At 45.3% G+C, this 25,369-nt stretch overlaps 1 protein-coding gene across 6 annotated transcripts in view; it reads right to left on the bottom strand.

The window, feature by feature from the left end:
- The window catches only part of STARD8 (StAR related lipid transfer domain containing 8), an 83,681-nt gene that overhangs the window by 32,858 nt on the left and 25,454 nt on the right, over positions 1 to 25,369 (bottom strand). For 4 of the 6 annotated variants that reach the window (XM_058196790.1, XM_058196793.1, XM_058196791.1 and 1 more), the window contains exon 2: positions 7,473 to 7,543. The exons of the other annotated variants lie outside the window; for them this stretch is intronic. The gene's annotated coding sequence lies outside the window, so the exon portion shown is untranslated. The remainder of the gene's footprint in view (positions 1 to 7,472; positions 7,544 to 25,369) is intronic. 6 annotated transcript variants of the gene reach the window in all.

Genomic DNA, 25,369 nt, shown 5'->3' with positions numbered 1-25,369 from the left:
AATCAATATTAACCTGGAATAAGAAAAAAAAAGGGCAATAAAGGAGCACAACAGGCAGAAAACAACAAGTCAGGAAAAGCAACCATCATCATTCCAATTATCATTATTTTCCTCAAGGGGCAAAACCAGGGGTGAAATGCTCCCGGTTCGGACTGGATTGCCTGATCTGGTAGTGATGGTGGCGGGTTGTTCGCAGAACTGGTAGCAAAAATCGCTGCCTCCCCCGCCCCCCCCACCCAGCTGAGCCACGTGATCATCAGAGGCTTTTTTTTTTACTTTTAAAAGCGCGGCTCAGCTGGGATCGTCAGAACCCTTTAAAAGCATTTTTTCTACAACCTCTTCAGCCGAACAGGTTGTAAAAATAAGCTTTTAAAAGGCTCCTCTGGCAATCCCAGCTGAGTTGCCTAATCATCAGAGGCTTTTGAAAGCATTTTTTTACAACCTCTTCGGCCAAAGAGGTTGTAGAAAAAAATGCTTTAAAAAAAAAAAAAAAAAAGTTGGCCACGCTCACCCAGTCACATTAATCCCCCAAGCCATGCCCATAGAACCGCTAGTAACAAATTTTACATTTCAGCCCTCGGCAAAACTAATCCAACTTTCTAGAAAGTTGACAGAAGGAAGGAAAGGCCCAACAGTGGAAGCGGCACGAGGGCTAGGCCAGAATCGAGGCACTCGGGATGACCAAGTGGGCCACAGAGCCACTCTTGAAGTGAGCAGATTTTAGGCAAGTCGATTCAAAATTTGTTGCAATATAATGTCCTGTTTGGGCTAACCTGAGAGTACAAACAAACAAATAAACATAATGAGAGTTTTACTATCACAGAAATGCAAGCATTTATTCTACAAAATCAACCGTATTTTTGTGAACTTGCCACTAGAATGTCCACAACACTGGAAAAATAGAGCGATGACATGAGCGCTCTGGTACCAAAATGCCTGGCGCATGGCCAGAGCTGGAAGCTGGCCTCCTGCATTCTGGTGGAGGGAAAGTTAAAGCCTTCTCAATGTCAGCTTTGGAAGCCCTACAAGGCCGGAAGCTTCCATCCTGGTCGGAAGCTTCCACTTTCTCATGTGTGGGAAAAGTAGGAGGGGGGGGGATTTAGTAGGGGACTCCGACATTAATCAGACTCTCTGGATCCGATAGTTGTCCCTGTTCTCCACTCTGGCTCAGGGGGCGACTTCACTGGGCTGGAAGTGGCTTAATATCCAGGCGGTCTCTCCTCTGGTCCCCCGTTCAGGAATCGGATCAGACTGGCAACTTTTCCAGGAATCCAACTCCTTGGGCCGAGCGTCTAGCCTCAATGGCACACACCGCTTCTTCAGAAGGAGAAAACCAGGTGTCGATAAATCCTTGAGTATCCGTCCCCACTGTGATCCCCCTCTGTGATCTCTTCTTTCTCCTCCATCTTCACTGAGTCTTCGTATCACCCAAGGGTTTCGGTGGATGCTGGGGCCCAGCACCACCACTAAATCCCCCCTCCTACTTTTCCCACCCATGAGAAAGTGGCAGCACGGAAGCTTGAGAGTACAAATAAACAAATAAACATAATGAGAGTTTTACTATCACTAGAATGGCTTCCAAAACTGACACTCAAATTTGTATCTTACACCATCCGGGGGACCTTAATTGTTTTATGCCAGATTAATTACATTAATGGGCGGGAAGAATACTAAAGGGATACTAATATTTGGTTTCATTCACTGTTGCTGTCTTCCTTCTTAGCCAGCTTGTTCTTTTTCATCAGATTGATGCTAAGTGGCTGAGCAATCAACCTCTCAGTCCTGAGAATATCCACCTGGGAACATATTTCAGGGGCCACCAGGAGAACCTGGGGTGTTTTCCCCGTTCGTTTTTCTTTGCAAATATTTTAACCGTGCCTTTACCAAGCCAATTCTCTGCTCTGGGCAAGAGTCCAAACTAAAGCCTCCCAGATAGATGGATGTCCTGCCCGCCCCTGCCCCCCACAAAAAAAGAACCCCACCGCTCTTTCGGAAGCCATTATGCTGCCTACACTTTGAAAGGTAGAGAACAAGACTTAGTCATTGTCTCTGGAGAGCTTCCTCAGATATTGAAATGGGACAATCACAGCATCAAGGTACACATACAAGGTACACATTCCCTCAGTCTTTCGTTGCAAGACTTAATTACTAGTTTGCTCATCACCCTTGCAACCTTTTGCTGCATCTGTTCCAGTTTCTGGATCTTGTTACTCTGGTGTCCCCAAAAGGACTCAGCACTTGAAAGGGAGAACCTAGTTAGAACAGAATAAAGGGCAGCAATTGCATCCCATATTTGAGGCAACCTTTAACTACACTGGGTCTTGTCTGCAGCCCCACTGCACTATTGACACTCTGCTTGTGATCAATTCCAATTCCAAGATCCTTTCTGGAAATATGATTGCCAGAGAGGGAATCCAGGATGCAACGCCTGAATATTTGACCATTCACATTTATCTTTGACAAATTTCATTGCTACTTTCACTCAAATTCTCTCTCGAAAGCACTTTGAAGTTTTTGATTCAATCTTTTATTTTTCATCTTATTTTTAAAACCACCCAACATCCCATAGAAAACAAGTCTTCATAAGCACAAACCTTTTGCCAAAGGATCACAATCGAAGGGTTTTCCTTGTTTGTCCCTAAATAGCCTAAAATATAACTATTAGTGGGTCTTGGCAAAGTGGAACGTTGTTCATTTGGCTTTCAAACGACAATCCAGGGAAAGCAAAAGCAACAGGCCACAGAGGCAGGAACAGAAGATGGAAATTCAAGAAGAGAGGCATTAGTTGTGTCTTTAGATCTAGATCAGAAGGGGCAAAACTCCACGGTCAGACGATGTGGTTTCTTTGTGTTGAGATTTGCTCCTTGGCTGTGACTGTCTGGCTCAGAGAAAGGAGTGAAGTTCCTCCAACAGAATCCAAGGCCTCCTTCCCGTTCTCTCTTGGCTGCTATGTGGGTCAGGGTGATGGAATTTCTTGAAGAAGCCAATAATCCAGATGGAAGCAAGAGAAAAACAAGAGGGTAGCAGGAAGGACAGTCTTCCTGTGGATGCTACACTGCAGGGAAGCTAACGGAACATGGAACATAGAATATGGAACATAGAATAATAGGATTGGAAGGGACCTTGGAGGTCTTCTAGTCCAGGGGTCACCAACCTTTCGGACCTCAGGGACCACTAAATTCATAATTTTAAATCCCGAGGACCACTAATATGAATTTTTTTAAAAAGATAAATAGTATTTAGTGCAATATAAAAAATGCAAATAATTTTTCTGCGGACCACCAAAATTTTATCATGGACCACCAGTGGTCCATCGACCACTGGTTGGTGACCACTGCTCTAGTGCAACCCCCTGCCCAGGTCGGGAGATCCTACCATTCCAGACTTTCTTTGGGCTTGATGGGATGGAAAGACAGGATCCTAGAAAGAAGAACGGAACAGAATAATAGAGTTGGAAGGGAACCCCTGAGGTTCTCCAGTCCAACCTTCCACCCAAGCAGGAGATTCTATACCATTTTAGACAAAGTGAGGCCCAGCCCCTTTCTCTGGGCCATTAGTTTAGTCACTTTGTCAAAGAGTGAAATAGGATTGTTTGACATGATTTTTTTTTGACAAACCCATGTTGGCGTTTGGTTATAACTTTATTTGCTTGTAGGTGTTCACAGTTCTGTTGCTTGATGATCTTTTCCAGGATTCCGCAGTTATGATGTCAGGCTGAGTGGCCTGTAGTTTCCTGAATCCATTTTTCCTCCTTTTTGGAAATTAGGAACTACATCAGCTCTTTTCCAGTCCTCTGGTTGTTTCCCCGGAGCTCTGGGATATTTGAAAGATATTATTTCATGGTTCCGAGTTCACATCTGCCAATTCCTTCAGGACTCTGGGATCTAATCCATCAAGTCCTGGAGGCTTGAACTTGTCTAGAGTGGATAGTGCTGCCTTACCATTTTCTTTCCTATTTTAACTTCTATTCCTAGACAGTCTTTAACCGATCTGCTTTTGGTAGCTTTGGCTGTTTTTTCCTTTTGTGTGAAGACAGACGCAAAGAATGAATGAAGCCGCTCTGCTTCCTCCCTGCTGCCTGTCCCTTCCTTGCCATCTTCTCCCATTGACTTTTCTTTGTTTTTTATATGTTGAAAGAAAGTGTTTTTTAAAAAATTATTATTTTTACATTTGTTGCGAGTCTTAGTTCATTCTGAGCCTTAGCTTTCCTGATTTCATCTTTGCAGGTTTGGCTATATGCTGATATTCTGCCTTAATTATGTGTAATTATGTGTTAATTACGAATTCTTTTTGTCTTTCAATTTATCAGAGAGTTCTTTATGCAACCATGCTGGTTTCTTCTTGGATTTCTTATTTTTTTTTCCCAGCGGTATTGTGGTGGACTGGGGTTTTATAATCACATTTTTCAGAGTTTCTGAGCTTTTTGAATTGTTTTCCCCTTTAAGATTTTCATTCATGCAACCCTTTCCAAGTTCTCTATAAGTCTGTTGAAATCAGCTCTTTAAAGTCTAAAACATTAGTTTGATTATGTTCTATTGCTTGCATTATACTGAATTCCAATATGACACTGTCACTCTCTCCAAAGTTCCTGCAACTTCAGTCCCCTCTATTTCTTCTCTATAAGAAAGAATTAAATCCGATATAACTGACCTTCCAGTTCCCTCCTCTACCTTTTGGATGACAAAATTGTCAGCCAGGCTCATCAGGAACCTGTTTGATCTTAAACTTGATACAGACTTTGTCTCCCAGTTGATGTCAGGATAGTTAAAGTCCCCCATTATTACTGTGGTGTGTTTCCTACATACATTGGTTAACTGATTAGCAAAAAGTTCATCTATTTCTTCAGCTTCGTTGGGTGGTCTATAGCAGGGGTCTCCAACCTTGGCAGTTTGAAGCCTGGAAGACTTCAATTCTCAGAATTCCCCAGCCAGCTTTGCTGAGAGTTGAAGTCCTCCAGGCTTCAAGTTGCCAAGGTTGGAGACCCCTGGTCTATAGCATAAACCTATGGCAATGCCATTCTTTTTCTTTTACAAGAAGAATGGGAGGCAGTCCTGCAGTGGAATACATATCCAGTCCAGGACAGCCTTCCATTCTTCTGGAGAGAAGCCAAACAAACCTATTTGGAGGTCCCCTGAAGGAGGATCCTGATTCTCAAAGATCCAAGCCATGGTTTCGGCACAATGCAACTGCATAGAGAAGCAATCATAATAAAGACCAATGCAATATAATTTGGGTGCTGGACAAGGAACAGGAAGATTCAGGCTGAAGTCAAACCTCAGTCGTGGAAGGTCACTATTAATTTGGGTTATACTCAGCTCAATCTACATACAGTACAGGGATGCGGTAGAGAAAAACCGGAAGGGAAGTCCAATGTACATGGCACAAGTTCATGGAGGAAAGAAAAAGATAGAATAACTTGCCTTCTGAGGTTCTGGGTGCTTCGTCACTGGAGGTTTCAAAAAACAGACTGGGCAACCATTTGAATGGGATGGCATAAGACTCCTGCCTTAAGCAGGGGGGTGGACTAGAAGACCTCCGAGATCCTTTCCAGACCCATGATTCTACGATGAAATCATCATTGGATCTGGCATTTTTTTGAAGCTATCGAGCACTTCCCAAAGACCTGGGGTAGGCAAATGTTGTTTGACAGTATTATGAGGTATCATCGGGTATTGTTAAAGGCAGGATGCAAAGCTGCCTTTTGCAATTGACTTCTTGGTCTCTTGAGTACTGAGTTTGCCTTTGTGGTCTACTAGCTTCAGTGCATCTTCTTCATTGTCCTTCAGACACTCTTCCAATGTCCTTTTTTCTTCTTCAACTACATGATGTACTTGCAACATTCCACACCCAACCAGTTTCCTTGCTAAATAGAGTCTGTCAACATCGCTGTGGGGATGAAGGACGTAATCCCGTGTCATTATTTTTCTGGTTTTCCTATCCAGGACTTTTAATTCTGCTTAGGTCCAGTCCATTATTCCAGCCATGTGGAATTGCCCAAGTGTTCATTGCCTTGATGGTATTTCCTCCACGGAGTTTGGACTTTACAATCTTCATTATAAGATTGTATTCCCATATTCCCAGCAGTGGGTTCGGAATTCGCTAATTCCGTGTCATGGTGAATTGATAGAACATCACTACTAGAATAACCAGAAAGTACCCGGCAGGATATTACCCTTCTCTCAGCTCTGTGAAAGCACACGACAAAAGAGTTGTCATTTGCATTTGCCACACACAGTCCAACCCCTGAGTGAAATTAGGCTAGGAAGTAAATCCAACTGAGTTCCATATATCATCCACAAGACTGCAGCTCTCACTATTTTTCTTCTTTGTCTGAACAGGCAGCAGAAGCTGAACTGGAACCAGCCTTGAAAACATCAGACAAGTCTTGGTCTCTAGCTATTTTTTGGGAAGTGTGTCCCATTCCTAAGTGCCTGAGTTGCTGATATTTTGCACATGCAAGTCACGGCCTAGCAGAGCTGGACAATATACGGGCTTTCCCTCTCCATGTCCAGCCAGTTAAACTGCTTATTACTGCGCCAGCCTGGAACCCCCCTCAAGTCTCAGAGAAACAGGATATGCCGGCATTCCTTAAACATCCTATAAAATCTCAAGTCAGAGGATTGCCTGAAGGGAAAACTTCAGGAATGCAAAACAGCTGATAGAAAGAGCCGCGGAAGTTTTGCAGAGCAGCTTAACCTCTGTGGCGTTCAGCAAGGGTGCTTGAGTTCTGTCCCTAAGACGCAGAGCAAGGGAAGGAAGCAGGCACAGAACAGACAACAGCCTTAGAAGCATCGCTTGGAATACATAATTTAGCAACAAAGCAGTGGTGAGGTAAGTAAAAATAAGTAAGGGGCGTGCATAAGAGCACAAACGTGCCTACCGTTCCTGTCCTACTGTTTCCTTTCATTATATCCAATTTATATAGTTATTACATACTTATACTCATATATATGCTTATATATTATATAGTTACTTCATGCTTATACTTATATATACTGTTCTGACAAAATAAATAAAATAAAAAAATAAAAATCACTGAAGCAGAACTAGCAATTAAAAGTAGTTATTAAATCCATTGGTATTTCCAAACCTTTAAAGAATTGTTGCGAGACCTAAATGGAACTTAAGATTTTCCATTTCACATCCACACAACATTTCCTTTTTCATTCCAGCCTCGAATTCCTACAACCAATAGAGGTTTTGGAAGTCAAAGGAGATGGGTTTTTATCAGGACTGTGTGGAAGAGGAAGAAGGCTATGCTGGCTGAGGAATTCTGGGAGTTCAAGTCCACAAGTCTTAAAGTTGCCAAGTTCAGTGACTCCTGATCTAAGGGGCAAAGAGAGGTCATCTGGCTACTTTAATGATGGACATGACTGTTTTCTGCAAAGTGACTGATGTGCCCACTATGTGAAGAGCACTGTCTCTCCCAAGGGACCCACAATACCCCTTGGGACCCCAGAAGGGCTTCCTACCTTCATGGAGTTGTGCATAGTGAGGGGATCCAGTGGCTGCACCCACACAGGACCTTCCTGAGCCTTGGAGTCTGAAAAAAAGCCAAGGAAAGGTGAGGGGGGCGATGCAACAAAAGCCGCAGACTATTTACAATCCTTTGCATCTGCCAAGGGTCTCTCACGGAAAACAAGGGAAGAAGAGCAGGGCAAAAATAACGGTGTTAATTGCAGGTTAGCAAGCAAAGATTCATTTGAATATCCTCTTGGCTACAGGCAGTCCTCGACTTATGACTGTTCAAAGTTGCCACAGCCCCCCCCCCCCAGCTACTTATGACCCAGTTTCAACATGATGGCCACTGAGAGCCCCTGCAGTTGTTCACCCATATGTCTGACTGCAGGGAACCCCCCCCCCGGTCATTTCCCCCATTCCTCCCCCACTGGGTGCCCCCAGGTCTGATCTGGAGCTGCTTCAAAAGGCCGCAAACAGGAAGCCCCCCCCCCTCTCCAGGACAGCCCTTTCTCTGCCACATCAATTGAGTCACAGCAGTCCACAGTATATGCAGAATGCCAGGAACACACGAGTCCTAATCAGCCTTCTCAAGGCAAGGCACTTCTAGGATTCCCTCAAAAAGGCCGTGCAAACAATAACCTGGACCGAAAGGACCAGGCCAGATGGATTAACTCAAAAGAGGCAATCCGTTCTCGCCACAAAATCTGCCTTCAAGCCAAGCCAGGGGGTGGGATGGAGGCAGGAGCCTTTCTGGGCTCAGGGTCAGTGTCAGGCCTGGAAACCATACTAGACTTTAGAGTTCAGGGAACTTCAGGGAAGTTCAAGAGACCGTCTGCTGCCCTGCATCCTTTAGTGTGGCCTCCAAGGTGAAGTTCTCACATCAGGCTCCAGAACTGCTGACCGTTTATAACTCTGGGATTAATCACTAGAAACAAGACCCTAAGGTGTCTCCAACCTTAGTCCCTTTAAGACTTGTGGACTTCAACTCCCAGAGTTCCTCAACCAGCTTTGCTGGCTGAGGGGCTCTGGGAGTTGAAGTCCACAAGTCTTAAAGGGACCAAGGTTGGAGACCCCTGCCCTAAGACAATATGGCTCTGCAGAACACAACTCAACCCAAAGCAAACAAATTCACTCACTGGCCAAAGTCAGTGGTGGGATTCAGCTGGTTCGCACCTATTTGGGAGAATCGATTGTTAACTTTCTAAGCAGTTTGGAGAACCGATTGTTGGAAGAAATCTCATTTTGTTTTTTTCCCCACTTTACAGGGCTAATCCTGTAAGGAAGGCAGGAAGGAAACATTCTGGTGGTGTTTCTAGCCTAATCTTCATTGCCCTGCTTACAGAAACTGCCTCTCTGGTCAACCCTTATTACATTGTAACAGCTAAGATGAAGCACCCATCGACGTGAGTGACATTGAGTTGGCTACGCCCACACAGTCACATGACTACCAAGCCATGCCTACCCAGCTGGTGATTAGGGCAGAGAACCAGTTGTTAAATTATTTGAATCCCACCACTGGCCAAAGTTCAGCAGAAGAGAAACTTGGGGCAAGAGGGAGCAAAACAAGACCTTCAACTCTTCCTCGTTTAAAGCAATTCTGGAAGACCACAAGTGTTTTGCCAAACTCTCTTCTGTTATGAATCTTGGGCCAACTGTTGCAGAATCAGCCTCTGTGGATGATTCAGAATCTGAACTCAATGGAATAGCATCTCCAGGCAACTTCACATGACAGCTGCATGGCAGCCCAGAGCCATTCCTGAAGGACCTATTTCACAACTATTTTTCCCCCGCCCACAATTTGCTTGGAGACAGAAATACTCATTTAATACTAAGCCCTTGTTGATTTTTCAGAAGGAACACCCGAGCAAACTCTCTGGATCTAGGATACGGAGTTAACCTGTAATGATGGAGTCTCTCTTCCCAGCACCCGATGCAAAAGAATCTCCTGGCTGGAAAACAGAGTGGACTGCCCCCATCCCCGAGTGGTCTTGGGCAAATAAAAGCCTTTAAAAACACATTCCAAAAAGCCTGGTCAAGAGAACCCCACTACTCTGAGATACTCCAGCTCTCACAAGTCAAAGCCCAATTTCCCAGCCTAAAGATGGCCTATCCTCCCCTGCAGAGCAGAGGGGAGACTCAGGCTCACCCCTCCGAAGGCAGGAAGCGGCTGCTGATAAAAGCCCCTTGAGGCTCCACCATCCAGGCCCCTCAGAAGCACAAGCTAGACCAGGGGTCTCCAACCCTGACAACTTTAAGACTTGTGGACTTTGCTGGCTGAGGTATTCTGGGAGTTGAAGTCCACAAGTCTTAAAGTTGCCAAGGTTGGAGACCCCTGAGCTAGACGGAAAGCCACCATTCCCTCCAGAAGAGGCTTGGCTTGCTGCTCCACGGGGGAAGCAGGCAAATCAAAACATCTCTACAGAACCGTCCAGGCCAGCGCCCTGCAGAGCAGCCGAGGAGCTGGGCGGGTTAGCTGGGCAGGCCTGGGATCCTGCTGAACTCTCCTTCACATCAGGCCTGGGAATGTGAACTCCAGCGGGGCATTTCCTTCCTTCCTTCCTCTCTTCCAAAGGGCCCTGGATGTGAGTGGGGCGGAGGAGTCCGGAAACCAGGAGGGAGCTGGCCTTTCCCCGAGAGGGAACAGCGTAACAGCGTTTGTTTTTGTAACTGCACAAGATGAAAACAAAGAAATTTGGGGCAGGGCAAATGGGGGGGGGGAGAAATATGCCTTTTTGCACACCAGCATCAAAAGCTGCAGGACAAGCATTACCCCTTTTCACTGTAAAAAGGTCGGCCTGTATGCAGAAACAAATATACACACATCCCTGGAAGTCCTTGACTTAATGACTGATCGCTACACAACCTTTTGGTTAAGACAGCCTCAGAAAGGGTATTTTACAGCATGTAGCAATAGCAAAGACATATACCGCTTCACAGTGCTTTACAGCCCTCTCTAAGCGGTTTACAGAGCCTGCATATTGCCCCCAACAATCTGGGTCCTCATTTTTACCGACCTCGGAAGGATGGAAGGTTGAGCCAACCTTGAGCCTGGTGAGATCAAACTGCCAAATTGTAGGCAGCCGGCAGTCAGCAGTAAAGCACAAGATGGCTCCACACCCAGCCACACTCAGGCTGACCCTGAGGACACAGATAAACCTCCAAGTAGCCTCAACAACCCTCTAAAAGGATACAAATGACCATCTGTCTGCAAGGAGTATAAATAAGGGCCTCTGGTGGCGCAACAGGCTAATGCAGCCTATTATTAACAGCAACTGCTTGCAATATTGCAGGTTCAAGTCCCACCAGGCCCAAGGTTGACTCAGCCTTCCATCCTTTATAAGGTAGGTAAAATGAGGACCCAGATTGTTGGGGGGCAATAAGTTGACTTTGTATATAGTATACAAATGGATGAAGACTATTGCTTAACACAATGTAAGCCGCCCTGAGTCTTCGGAGAAGGGCGGGATATAAATGCAAAAAAAAAAAAAAATCCTTTCATCCAGTCAAAGCTGAAGAAGCTTCTTGAATGAGAAGCGAAATGCCTTCAAAGAAAAACCAGAAAGTCCAGTTGCCTCTTTTGGGAGGCATGAAAGTCCAGTTGCCTCTTTTGGGACAACCATGACCTGGATGCCGGAGAATCTCCATAGACATTGCCCTTCGGGGAAAGAAAACGTGGTAGATAGCCAACCACAATCCTTGGTTTTGCATTAATTACTTTCCTTAACTCGGTCTTCTAGTTGTGAGGACCCAATAAAAGTACCTGCAATCTTAAGACCAGCATCAAATTCATTGTGTGTCCAATAACACTTGGCCAATAAAAAATTCTATTCTATTCTATTCTATTCTATTCTATTCTATTCTATTCTATTCTATTCTATTCTCATTCAGAAGCTCACCTACAACATGTATCAGAAAGCAAGCAGACTATTCCTCTCTCCATCCCGAGACAGGCTCCTTATGTATGTGGATGAGCTCTTGAAAGGCCAGCACATCCACATCTGGTCAAGTCAACCTCGCCTTCAATGCGAACGAAATGCTTGCTGACTGCATGAACACAGCTGGCTCATTTCCTTGGCAAGGATACCGAGTCATTGGGCACTGCTATTTCCAGGGTTGTTGCTGTTTTTTTTAACGTGCCAGTCTAGCCTCCTGTCCAGATCAGGCGATAATCAAGAATTGCCGAATCCAGAATCCAGTCAAGTCTTGGGAAACTTGTTTTGCCGCACCTGAACCTGTTTCAGAGGAACTTTAACTCAATGTTCTTATTTTATTTATTTTACATTTATTCAATATATTTGCACATCAGGGCATTTTGCATGTATGAATGGGTTTCCTGAGCTGGGGGACTCACATGCAGAATGTAGGGAATCCCAGAACAGGGGTTTCAATTCAGTGTTTCTGGCACATGCAGCTAGAAGGACACCAGGTCTGTAGCTGTGGGGGCTATAGCCCAGCCCCCACCCCCAGAGCCCTACTGGCTAGTCAGCATCCAGCTGGAAGCCTCCCAGCCTGCAGGTATTTTGGCTAGCCCTCCATCAAAGCCAAACCAGGTGGTCTCCTTGCTTCAGCCAAGCAAATCAGATCCCTTTCACTGTTTGAATTGCTTAGGAGAAAATGTATGCATTCTTTTTCAAAGTGGCCCAGGAAAGTTAATGGACTTAATTTAGGCAGCATATTCTTACCGTATTTTTTCCTGCAACAAATGCATGGTAGATATGAACACATATTTCATAGCTTGTAGAATCTGGCCTTTAGTTTTGGGCTTAGATTAGTCAATTATATACTTATAAGCACTCTATTTCTTCATTCCAAGTTCACTATCTTTACCCCTCCCTCGACCCCAACTCTTTTGTACTTCACATACCCTCAAACAAACAAACAAACAAACAAAAAAGGATCCCTCTAGCCAGCCTCCCTCTGTCTCCTCCTTTAAAAGAGCATCAAAGCCCTCCAGGCTTCTGAATTTTAACTGAAAGAGCCCAAATTCCTCTCTTAAAACAGCCCCACAGTCAAGTCATATGTTGATTAAAAAAAAAAAAGGCTAAATCTGACATCATGGAAAGCTGTGAAAGAGGAGAGTGGGCAGATGTGGGCAGACTTTTCTAAGGACCAGCTGTTGCTTTCACATGGCCTAAAATAAATGGCTTTTCCAAAGTTTAATGTGAGCTGCTTTACTGCTCGGTAATATAAACGCTCTTCTGTTTGGTGCAAAGAATGCAGGCATACGAGGAAAGGCTGACGTATCGCCCCAACTCAGGAGGCACCGGGAAATCCTGTTCCAGAGGCCGATTGCAGGCAGGCGTAGGAGATCAGCCTGGAGAGCCGATCTCTTCACCACTTCAATGTGACTGGAGGAAAATGCTGTAGCTGGCTGAACTGGGGAAGAGCTATTTCAGGCGATGGAGCTCCCTGGAGGGCTAATTTGCTATCAGTTTGGTACCAGGCAAACGTCTATTATTTCCTCAGAAATTTAATCACTTTTTGCTTGCTCTGGGTTTTACTGAGCTCCATATGGGGTCGTGATGGTGGTGTTTAATATCCTGAAAATACAGAGATGGGCTGGTATATAAAGATTTAACATTGTAATAACAACCTTTTGGAAACTGGAGATATTCTGAAATATTTGCTGAATTGTCAAGGATCTAGTAGAATGTCTTTCCCTTTGACTAAGGCTGCCCCAGAGAGGAGGAAGGGGGTCAAGCTATTTTCCAAAACCCCCAAAGGCCAGACAAGGAACAATGGATGGAAACTGACCAAGGAGAGATTCAACCTGGAAATAAGGAGAAATTTTCTGACAGTGAGAACAATCAACCCATGGAACAGAAGTTGCCTTTGGAAGTTGCGGGAACTTCATCTCTGGAGGCTTTCAAAAAGAGACCAGACTGCCATTTGTCAGAAATGGTGTAGGGTCTCCTGCTTGGACAGGGGGTTGGACTAGATGACCTACAAGGTCCCTTCCAACTCTGTTAATCTGTTAAGGCAAACCCAGCCAAAATAATATAGATATTATAGTTTCTATAGAGTAGTTCATGTTATATAGATAGCCAAATTTTGCTGGATCGTTGAGGAGCAGTGGAGAAAAGCCTATGAGGACCAAAGTGTTCCCACAGGCCAAAGCAGAGTCAAGGGTGACATGAACTGGAAGACCAAAACTGGGTTAGGATTAGAGTGAAACTTGCAGTTTGGAAGCAGGAGCAGAATCCATCCTTTTTCCCTTTTCCTTCCTCTGGATCTGCCTGGATCTTACATCCCAGGCAGCTGGGCCAAAAAGTTCACCAGGGACTCCAAAACTGGCTCTAAAATCAGATCTGCAAATCCTATGCCGATAGCTAAAGATAAAAATCAAACCATTAAGAATGGGTGGAATCTGTGGGTGGTGTAAATCGCAGTGTGAAAGACCCTCTTTTCATTTCAGACCGTCTCTCCGTGGAAGGATGGGTTCCACGGAAGGAATGTGGCAGGGACAAACCTGGAAGAATGAAGCTCAGTCTCTGAACTGCTGGCAACACAAAACACATAAAGCAGCTAAGCATTTTATCTGTTTTCAAATTCAACTTGCTCATGATGAGCAGCATTTTACGTACATTTTCCTTCGGGACAGGTGTGACTGAAATCCTACAAAAGGTAGGATTTGTAGGAATGAAAATGAAAAAAGGCAAAAAGACATCCCATAATCACAATGCAGCCCCTTGGCTGGAATAGCCCCACACCCTATTCTATACTTGGCCATGGATCAGCTCCTCCAGCAACAAGACCGCCTGGCCTGGCAACCGAGTGCCCCTTTCAAGATCCTCAACCATAGGAGGAAATCGAAGAAACGGGCCCTGAAGATGACCTCACCCAACTCAAGTACAACATCTTAGAGTAATAGGGTTGGAAAGGACCTTGGAGGTATTCTAGTCCAGGGGTCCAACCTTGGCAACTTTAAGACTTGTGGACTTCAACTCCCAGAGTTCCTCAGCCAGCAAAGCTTGTGGACTCCAACTCCCAGAATTCCTCCCAGCTTTGCTGGCTGAGGAACTCTGGGAGTTGAAGTCCACAAGTCTTAAAGTTGCCAAGGTTGGAGACCCCTGTTCTAGTCCAATGTCTTGACAGGTTTATACATCTGAAGGCACTTTTCCTTTCTTTAGACACAGATTTTATTTTTTTAATGAGAAGTGGGACTGCATCAATGAGACTTCTTGAATTATGGAATTATGAATTTTACTGCTTGACCTGAGAGGAGGATCTTTAAGCAAGTCTAGAAAGATAATGCTGCTTTATAGCACGCTAGTGAGGCCACACATGGAATACTACGTTCAGTTTTGGTCACCACAAGAAAAAAAAAGATGTTGAGACCCTAAAAAGAGTACAGAGAAGAGCAACAAAGATGATAAAGTGCCTGGAGGCTAAACCATACGATGAATACTTAAGGGAACCATGTATACCTAGACGAATGGAGAGAAGATACGAGAGACATCTTCCCATACTTGAAAGGCTGGGGTCAACTTATTCTCCGAAGCACCAGAAACCAGGACAAAAAATAACAGGTAGAAACTTGTAAAAGAGAGATCCAGCCCAGAACTAGGGAGGAATTTCCTGATAGTGAGAGAACAATTAATCCATGGAAGAGCCTCTATCACTGGAGGTTTTCAAGAAAAGATTGGACATTCAATTGTCCGGAATGGTAGAAGGACTCCTGCCTTCTGCAGAGGGTTGGACTAGAAGGCCTCCAGCCCCAGAAAAGTTCCTTCCAGCCCTAGGATGCTATTCTGTGATTTCTGTCATCAGTTTTTCTTCTAGGTCTCCAGAACTAGATTCCAAACTTTGTAATAAAATCTATGTTTGCAAATGAATGGATGTAAACAGTTTTTAGAGAGTCAACACACAGGCAGATTTCACGCTTCAGAATGAGATCTTCTTCCCAGGGACCACAGACCGGGAAGACAAACTGCCCTGCCTGGCCAAAACATGGAGCCCACGAGCTGGTCTCTTTTTCTCAACCAGGAAGTTATTCTGCCAGGATGGCCCCTTCAGACTAGAAGTGGCAACTGAGCAAGGCTTGGAGGAGGGCATCTCTTTGAACTCCCTCCGTGGCCCCAAAATTAGAAGCCTCCTCCCCTCCGGGGTGAAGCTTTTTCGGTTTTAAAACATAACACGGGGTGTCAAAAGACAAGATTGCTTTAGCAAGAATGCAAGGAGTCTTGCCAAACAGGATGCAAGATGGCCAGAGTGACATCCTGAAAGCAGCTTATGCATCCGGGCTAGCAGGACTTACGGGCCTCCATCTGTCCCTGACTCACAAAATGTACCGTGAGCTGTAGAAGAGAAGGGTGACGGGAGCTCAGCGGAGGAACCCACTGCACCCATTCCAGATTGCTCCTGTATAATACCAAGGACTCAGCGGGTGAAGGTGGCACAGGAGCCAATCTCCTTATTTATCTGACCTTTCTATGTGCCTCTCTGCTCTCAGCAAGCCAGCCCACGGCAGCATGCAAAGGGTCAATACCCTCCTGCTCCCCCCCCCCGTCTCCTCTGCAGGAAGGAGAAGGGCCGGGTCCCTGCAGGATCAGCCAGGATGGACTTTCCGGAGAGGAGTCTGGCTCTTTCTGGGAAGGGTTCTTTCCAGTTCTGGAATTTTCTTTGAGTTTTCTTTGGCTGCCTTGCTGTTGCCTTTTAGGAAACTGCTGGAGCCTTTAAAGAAGAGACCTGGGAAGGATAGATTTCTCCTCTGACTTTAAATCCATCAGCTGGCCCTCCTTCCATCTGAACAAAATGGTGTCCAAGATTTTAAAAATCATGCATGTGGTATTTTTAGCAATTATTTCCTGTTTATAAGCAGCTTTTTAAAAAATGCTTTAAAACAGTTCCAAGATAAGTCCAGGAGAGCAACTATTTTTTGCCAGTTCCTGTTTTAATGTCATGGAAGGCCGAGTGGGCGGAGGGCATCTTCCACTCCAAGAACACACCAGGAACTGTCAATAAATATCTTGAACTGGGCATTCCTGTGATGCTTGACACGCCTGGCATATGTCCTCAAATGTGAGATGAGTGTGGAACAAGAAAAGTTGTAACAAGAAAAGAAGCCAGGCAGGAGCCCAGGTGGCATTCCTGAGCATGCTGTAGCTAATGGTCTCCAGGCTGAGTTGAGGCATTGCTGAAAAAAGTTGGTTTCCCCAGGTAAAAGCTTGCAGGGGAGCAGAGAGGAAGAAGCTTCCAACTTGAGGGTACAATCAGGAAACAGATATTTTTGAGATATAAGAAAAATCCCAAAGATCCTGGGAAGACCTTCGGTTTTCTGGAGCAAAGCTTGTTATTAATTGAAACAATCAATTGATATTGTTTTCTAATTGCTTATTTGTACCCCATGACTATCATTAAGTATTGTACCTTATGATTCTTGATGAAGGTATCTTTTCTTTTATGTACTCCAAGAGCGTATGCACCAAGACAAATTCCTTGTGTGTCCAATCATACTTGACCAATAAAAAAATTCTGTTCTATTCTATTGTCTCAGTGAGAAGGCAACTGGACACAGTATTCCAAGTGTGGTCTCACCAGTGCAGTACAGAGCAGTGTTACTATCACTTCACATGATCTTGATGTTTTTCTGTTGATGCAGCCCAAGATTGCATTGGCTTTTTTGGCAGCTATAGCCTTCTGCTGGCTCATACTTAAGTGGTGGTCCACTAGGAAACCTAGATCCTTTTCACAATTGCTACTATTGAACCAGGAGCCACCTATTTTCTTATCTTAGTGTAAACTCTTACTTTTCCCACAACTGAATTGCATTTGGTTAGAGAAGGCCTTGTGTCCAAGTCTTTCAAAGTCCTTCTGTCTCTTGAGCTTGTCTTCTGGGGTGTTGGCAATTCCTCTCAATGTGGTGTCATCCACAAATTTGATGTGTTGCCCTTCTACTCTTTCATCTAAATCATTTATAAAGATATTTGATAGGGCTGAGCCCAAGGCAGAACCTCGAGGATGTGGTTGGTCAGCCAATTGCGAATCCATCTGGTGCTGCTGCTGGTGTCTATCCTACATTGTTCTATCTCAGTGACGGTTAACCTTTTTGGTGCCGAGTGCCCAAAGCACGCACATGTGCCCAACCCCCCCAAAATGCAATGTTAGCACCCCCCCTACACATGCAAGCACATCCCTGCGCATGTGCCCCAGCCCCCCACCCATGCGCCCCACCCACCCATGCATATGCCCTGCCCCCCCGGCGCCCCATTTTAATAATAATAATAATAATAATAATAATAATAATAATAATAATAATAATAATAATAATAATAATAATAATAATAATAATAATAATGTTTTAATTTGTATACCGCCCTTCTCCCAAAGGACTCAGGGCGGTGAACAGACAAATAAAATACAAACAAAACATACACAATAATTAAAACAACCCTTAAAAAACTAATTAAATTTGCCAAAAAATTTAAAATAACATTACACCCCATAAAATTACAGAAATTTAAAACCCATCAAAATTCAATTAAAAATTTAAAATTAAACTCAAGCCAGTCCAGCCATACGGAATAAATAGGTTTTAAGTTTGCGGCGAACTTTGGCTTTCAGATTGATGCAGGAGGCTTTCCAGACCCAAAATGTGGTGCAGGGGGGCACATGTGTGAACCCCCAAAATGCAATGTGAGCGCCCCGCATATGCGCCCCATCCCTGCACATGCATGGCTGAGACCTGAAGACCAGCTGGCCAGCGGGAGGTGAGTGGGAATGCCCAGTGAAGCTGGGCTGGGGTGACAGCTGGCATGCCCATAGAGAGGGCTCTGCATGCCACCTGTGGCCCACGTGCCATTAGGTTCGCCATCACGGTTCTATCTTATCAAGAAGGCTGTGGTCTACTTTGCCAAATGCTTCACCAAAGTCCACGTATACTAAAGGTAAACGGTAAAGGTTTCCCTGTGCAATTGTGTTCAACTCTAGGGAGTGATGCTCATCTCCATTTCTTGACTATACATTTAACACATAATTTCATGCTCTGTCCAAACAATAAACATGCAAGACTTCCAGACACAAGATGGTTAGAGAAGAGTTGGGTTCCCACAACCCACTCAATACAGTTTAGTGCAGCCTAGCACATTATCCAGTGCACATGAAGTAGACATTGTCTTGCCACCTGCGCACATTCCAGCAGAAATTCTCTAACTCTTTGCTTCTGCTTGCTATGCCAAGTCTAATGCCCACTTGGCAAAGGAAGAGCTTGGTATTCAGTTGCCAGATGACTCAAAATGAAGGCCTGAATGTTTGGGGAAAATTCTGCCCTGTGCAAAATAGCAGCCACCTGAACCTACAAAATCCAAGCATGCGTCTACATCACTCACTCCATTCCAGTTGTCCAAGATTTTGCTGCGGCTTCACCTGGCATTCTGGTGGGTCCGTCTCCTGAATTTGCAAAGCAAATGTCCCTTGGCAAATCAGATTTTTTTTTACTAGAATTACTACTGGGCAAAATGTCTCTTTTATCTATTGGAAACTTTTCCATCATCCAGTTTATTAGTTCAGTGTTCTTTTTTAAAAAATTAATTCACATGAGCTAATGAATGCTAAACTGAGTCAGCCGTCCGCTATGAATTCTATGATTTTCCATTTCAATTACATTTGCAGATTTATCCAATTAGATGGATTATTGTAGTCACATATCAATATCTTTGGGGCCAACTGTACATTGCAATCTAGGGGCCAGCATATTTAGATAAAGCAAATCCAGAAAACCTGAGCTGGAAAAGAAAAAGGATCCATGAAAATGTGCCGATCCCCAGATCCGATAAGGAACAAACTGGCTTTCCACCTGGAAGGGTGGCAAGTCCACCTAGGTTCATTTTGCCCCATTCAGGCCAGAAAAATCCAGGGTCCTTGGCCCCACCCCCCACTGAAGGCAGCTGAAGGGAGCTGAACCTAGGAAACGGTGGAAATGAGGTATCTGCAAAATGTGGCGAGCAGGACAGACAAGAGGAAACTATGAGTGGAATCCATGAGAAACATGTTGTTGAGTCTTATCTGTAACATCAGGAGTCCTCATTGAGGAAGGGCAGGGCAGGGGACTGCGAGAGAAAATCAAGCAAGAGAGGCTTGCCGAAAGACCAGGGAATGATCCCAAGTCGGACGGTGGCTACGGCTGGCACACCCTTTCAGTCCACAAGGGCCAAACACGCAGGCCAGTTGCGGGACTCTGACAGAGCCGGTCGCTTAGTTCATTTGGTTGGCTGAATATTTTTTAGTACTCATGGAACATTTTCATTCATTGAGATGCTGCTTTAACATACAAGCTAATTGCACTGAAGTGTGGAAGGCATCACAATGTTTCTTTTTCTCCTCCTGCCCTGCCATTCCTTAACTTCCAAAAAGAAAATATCATATAGAACCTGTTCCTTGGAAAAAATACATTGGAAGCAGATGTTCTTCTCCAGGAAATAATGCTGCTGCAGCTGTTGGCAGCCACCAAGGGCTTCCCTTGCTCCTTTGCAATCCCACCAATTACACACACGCACCACATGCACGCACACCGTTTTTCAGAACTACACATTTCTACAGCAGCACAAAACATGGGGGAGATGGAAATGTAAGTCAGAAGTTCAGCCTGAGAGGAAAACAGCAGTTGCCATGGAAGACCAGTCAAAAGGGGGAAAAAATCCACCCCTACGTAGGTGTTCTCCAGACGATGCAATGACGCAGTGCCCATTTGGCCTGGCAATTCTGCCCATCCTTCATGTGCTGCCAAGAGGAACTTGCCGGCAAAAACTTCTGCTCAAAACGCAACAGGAAGAAAGATTAAAAGGACAAGCATAATTCCCTTTAATGAACTTTCTGGGCACGCACAGAACAACCGAAAAATGTCCACCGGATACAGATTAGCATTCTGGGTTAAATGGTAGACTTTGGATTCATGTTAGTTCAAGAAAACTTTCCCATAAAATGTCTCCAAATACATCTTATTTTGCAATTGTGCCCATATAGCCAAGGTTTCCTAAGGATTCTGCCTAGCTGCATAATGTCTCTTTCTACATAATTTTCAGATATATGGTTTTGTGCTCTTTTATGATGGAGAGGAACAGCTTTTTAAAAATCAAAGTGCAGGATTTGAAGGAGAATTGAATTTCATACTGTGCATTAGTTCAATTAAAAAAACAACGAGTTAAGTTTACATTCAAATTTCTTCCTGTTAATTAGTGAGCTTTGTTTTCATTTTTGTGTTTATAGTGTTTAAGCCCTAAGTAATTTAGAACCTAGAATCATAAGACTGGGACAGACCTCAGACCTCAGAGATCTTCTAGTCCAACCCTCTGCTCAAGGCAGGAGACCTTATACCATTCTGGACAAAAGGTTGTTCAATTTATTATTGTGATTTCATTGCAGACTCTTATCTTCTGCCTAGTTTTAACTGCTCTGGATTTCTCCAGAAACAAAATAAAAGCTTTGACTTCCATGCCACCTAAGGCCCCTTGTGCTGATCAACCAGGTCATTTTTATTCCAGAAAATACTCCTACTGCTGACTACACTAAAAAAACAACAACAACAACAACCCAGAGGCCCTTCAGGAATCCACTTGGAATCAACTGCCCACATCCTTGCAGAACTGAGAGGTCAACAAAAGTTTAAAACTAACCAGACAGTGATTTGTTCACAATAAAGAGGGAATATCTCGCCCTCCCTCCACCCTCCTCCACATCTTTTCCTTGCTCAGAATGAACTATCAGATTATTATTTAGCATATGGCATACAATGGCAGGGAAATTGACACACGCTAGACACAATAGCAATAGCACTTAGACTTAGCCCCCTCTAAACAGTTTACAGAGTCAGCCTTTTCTTGCCCCCAAGAATCTGGGTCCTCATTTTACCCACCTCAGAAGGATGGAAGGCTGAGTCAACCTTGAGCCTGGTGAGACCCGAAGAGCCAAACTGCTGGCAGCTGGCAGTTAGCAGAAGTAGCCTGCAGTACTGCACTACTAACCACTGCGCCACCGTTGCTCTTAACAATGCAGTCCTGACAGCCAAAATTGCTAGTTCATTCTGTTCAGCATTGCATGCCTATCCTTGGTGCACACAGTGGGCAAACTAGCTTACACCTGCGGACCAGAGGCGCACCGGACTTCCAGTGTCTCCCAGCGCGTTGGAGACGGTCCTTTCAGACTGCTGCCCCCGTGATTCTGTTAAAGCCGCTCAGACAGCGCAAATCAGCTGTCTGGCGCCTTGAAAACCTTTCCCTCGGGAGAAGAGGGAAAGGTGAGCAGCCGGGTGGGAGTAGAGCTCCCCAAGAGCTCCAGGAATAACTCCTGGAGCTCGAAGGGTGAGAGCTCCCTGTTTAAACCTGGTATTTCCTTGCAATATTGCATACTTTTGAACTGCTGGGTGGGCAGGAGCCATGGAGTGAATGGCAGGAGCTCCCCCCATCTCACGGAGGTGGACTCAAACTGCTGGAGTGCAGACCATTTCTGGCTGGCAGTTCCAGAATCATTAAGCACCTCTGTGTGCACTGTACCATGAGTAGGTCAATTACTAACTTAGTAAAGAACCCATGGCTGTCCTGATAGGATCCTGAACCACACGCCAGTAACTCTTATCGATAGTGAGGCGAACAGTTCAGACAGGAATTAAGGCCTCCCAGAGACAACCGCCATGGGCTCAGCCCTAAGAATGCGGACTGACCCTAACAGAATATGGCTTATATAAAGAAAATCCTTCTCCTCCTGCCCCTTCTCAGACCCTCCTCTCACTCAAAAGGAGCATCCAGAAGAGGAGAAACCTCTAGAGCAGTCCCCGACAAGCCAATCTACCAAGGATAGTTTACTGCCCATGAAATGCTCCAGAGATATCCATCCATCCATCCATCCATCCATCCATCCATCCATCCATCCATCCATCATCCATGTGAACCATGTATTCATTCCAAGCAATAACTGCAATGGACTGGAAGACCTCCAAGGTGTCTTCCAGCCCTAGGAATCTATAATATGATTTATTTGGGCATACCGTGTTATGTGGGCACATCAATTGTGATTTTTGGCAAGGGTCTAAGGTGCGCCAGAAACCCAGTTGAAATGTGACAGGGGAGAGACTCGGGTTCTTCACGATCACCAATAGCTCCGCTGAGGAAAATTCACCTGTAAACTCAGGGACAGAGGGACCTGGACACATTCATTTGCCTTACTGGGCTTTTATGCCACCTTTCCTGTAGCTGCTCATAGTCCAGACCCTCTGGTTGCACGTGTTGAGGGCAACTCTATCATGTCTATCTGGGAAGGAAAAAGAATGGAGTCATGCCCTTGGCCAGGTGATCTCTGCAAGAAAGCCAAACGCTCTACATTGTCGTGGGAAGAAATCTGAATGACCAACTGCCAAATGCTCACCTTCAACACAACCTCTCTTCTTGCATCTCCCTCTGGATACATGTGACCCTTTTTTCCCCTCCTACTCTCTGTGGCACTTATGCGCCATAAAACAGGGTAGATCTGAAAGGTCCTAAAACTCCATCCGAATTGAAAGAGCAGAAAGCCACCCATTTTTGCCACACCAGCTTCAAGAAAAGCCAGGGAAGGGAACGGGTTTGCTCCCAGCAGCTGAGATTCCCTGGATTGGCCCCGAGAACAAGGAACCTGTTCAAGTCCCATCCCCGCCGACCGTTTTGTACAAAGGAGCCATTTGTTGCTGGAGTGCAGCTGGCACCCGCAGGACACAATCGGCTTAAAGCCTTCTGCTAATCAAGTGCTGAACAATCATCCCAGCAGGCAGACCAGGCCCATTTCCAGCTCTTGAGCAAATGAACTCGGTTGCTGGCACTGCCAGCAGTCAATCTGCTCAAAGTCAACGGCGGTGCTGATGTGCCCTTCTAGGACGAAGGAGGCAGCCAACAACAGCAAGGGGAGAATGGCGGGAGATGGAGGAAGCCAACGCAAGATGGGAGGGCCGTTGTCCAACCACGCACCACCTTCCTCTTTCCTCAGGGACAGGATTTGGTTCGGTTGTTCCAGGCAACATGCGAGAAACAAAGCTTTTCACTTCTACAGGAAGGGAGATGAATGACGGACCTCAGAAGAAAATTAATGGTGGCTCAGTAATAAATCATTAGTTTATATTTAGTCAGGAAGTGAAAGGAAGTTATGCAATCTCCTTCCTCAAGAGTTTTGCATTTCTCCCTTTCTTACTCGGGGACATATAAAATCTAGGCTTGCCAGTGATTCTCTTCTAGAATTCTGGCCCAAGAAAAGCTACAGATTAACAGATTTGGAAGGGACCTTGTAGGTCATCTAGTCCAGGGGTCTCCAACCTTGGCAACTTTAAGACTTGTGGACTTCAACTCCCAGAATTCTGGCTGGCTGAGGAATTCTGGGAGTTGAAGTCCACAAGTCTTAAAGTTCCCAAGGTTGGGGACCCCTGATCTAGTCCAACCCCCCCACCCCGATACTTCTGAGAAGCCCCACATTATTATAGATGGGATTTCCATGTTCCAATGTACCCCTAGGACAATCTTCTCCTGAGTTAAGAAGATTGGCTGAGGGTCAAGGAACCGGAACTAGTTTTGAATGAGGTGGTGTTTCACCAGCTGGGAAGGAGCATGTAGGATGGAAAACAATCAAAACACATCAAAATTCTTAATTATACAGACATCTGAACAATCATAACTTATTTTCTGGCATGTTTTTCATTTTTTCCTTCTGAAATAATGAACCTACAGATTGTAACAAGAGCTTTTGAGTGTATTTGCCAGGGACTGAAAAGTTGACTCTGCTCAGGCTGTAGCAGTGGTGGGATTCAGCCAGTTCGCACCACTTTGGGAGAACCGGTTGTTAACTTTCTGAGCAGTTAGGCAAACTGGTTGTTGGAAGAAATCATTAGTGCAGAGAACCGGTTGTTAAATTACTTGAATCCCACCTGTCGTGTCCCACTCCTCCGCTGACGGCCGGGTCAGGGAAATCCGAATCAGGCTTGCCTCTGCAGCTCTGCCCAAAGTCCTAGCAAAGTCCTCAGAGCAGGCAGGAGACCAGAAAGTGACTTCAGCAAGATAAGTTCGACTGCCTGACTCAGAGACTGCCAGAAAGCAGATCCTTTATATAGGCCATGGGGTGTGGCTCCATGACTCAGCACTCATTAAGGCCTGCCCCTCCCTTCCTTCTGTTGCCTCCGCCTATCCAGTCTTCTGATGCGAGGGTCACTCCAATCAGCAGCTGTTGGAAATAAACTTTCCTCAGGCTCACATGCTGTGGAGGAGGGGGAGGGGTCTAGCTGCTCCGTTTGCCTGGGCATGGAGCCAGGGCTGGGGCCGGGGGATGCTCCCTCCTCTGCAGCCTGCTTGGGCATGGAGCCAGGGCTGGGGCCGGGAGATGCCCCCTCCTCAGCCTGTCTGGGCATGGAGCCAGGGCTGGGGCCGGGAGGACATTCTTCAGCGTTCGGAAGCAGATAAGCAGACCCCGGCTGCGGTGAGAGCGGGCAAGACACAACACCACCACTGGTCTGTAGCTACTACCAACTGCCACTGTTACAATCTGTTATAGTCAATTTAGCTAAACTGCTTTCTAAGGAGACCACAGTTAACTCTGCACCCATCATTTAATGGAGGAGATCTTGCCTCATATAGGAAATCAGCACATTTAGGTGCAAAATGGCTGGAAATGTTGTGAGAGCCCAACTGGACAAAGCCCCAAACCAGGAGGAGATCCAACCTCTCTCTGCCCCATCTTCCTTTTCAGAAAAAATGAACAGGAATAGCTGCCAAGTTTATCTTTCTGGCTGAGAAAGTGCCTCTACCGAACGGTTGCTGGAATTGGACATGTCTAGTTTAATGCAAAAAAGGACTAGTGGTGACAGGATAGCAGTTTTCCAATATTTGAGGAGCTGCCACAAAGAAGAGGGGGTCAAATTATTCTTCAAAGCACCTGAAAATAAGAGAAGCAGCAATGGATGGAA

The sequence above is a fragment of the Ahaetulla prasina genome, chromosome 11 (assembly GCF_028640845.1).
Source record: "Ahaetulla prasina isolate Xishuangbanna chromosome 11, ASM2864084v1, whole genome shotgun sequence".
NCBI classification, from domain to species: Eukaryota; Metazoa; Chordata; class Lepidosauria; order Squamata; family Colubridae; genus Ahaetulla; species Ahaetulla prasina.
The sequence above is the reverse complement of the archived record's forward strand: the minus strand, read 5'-3'. Positions and strand labels throughout refer to the sequence as shown.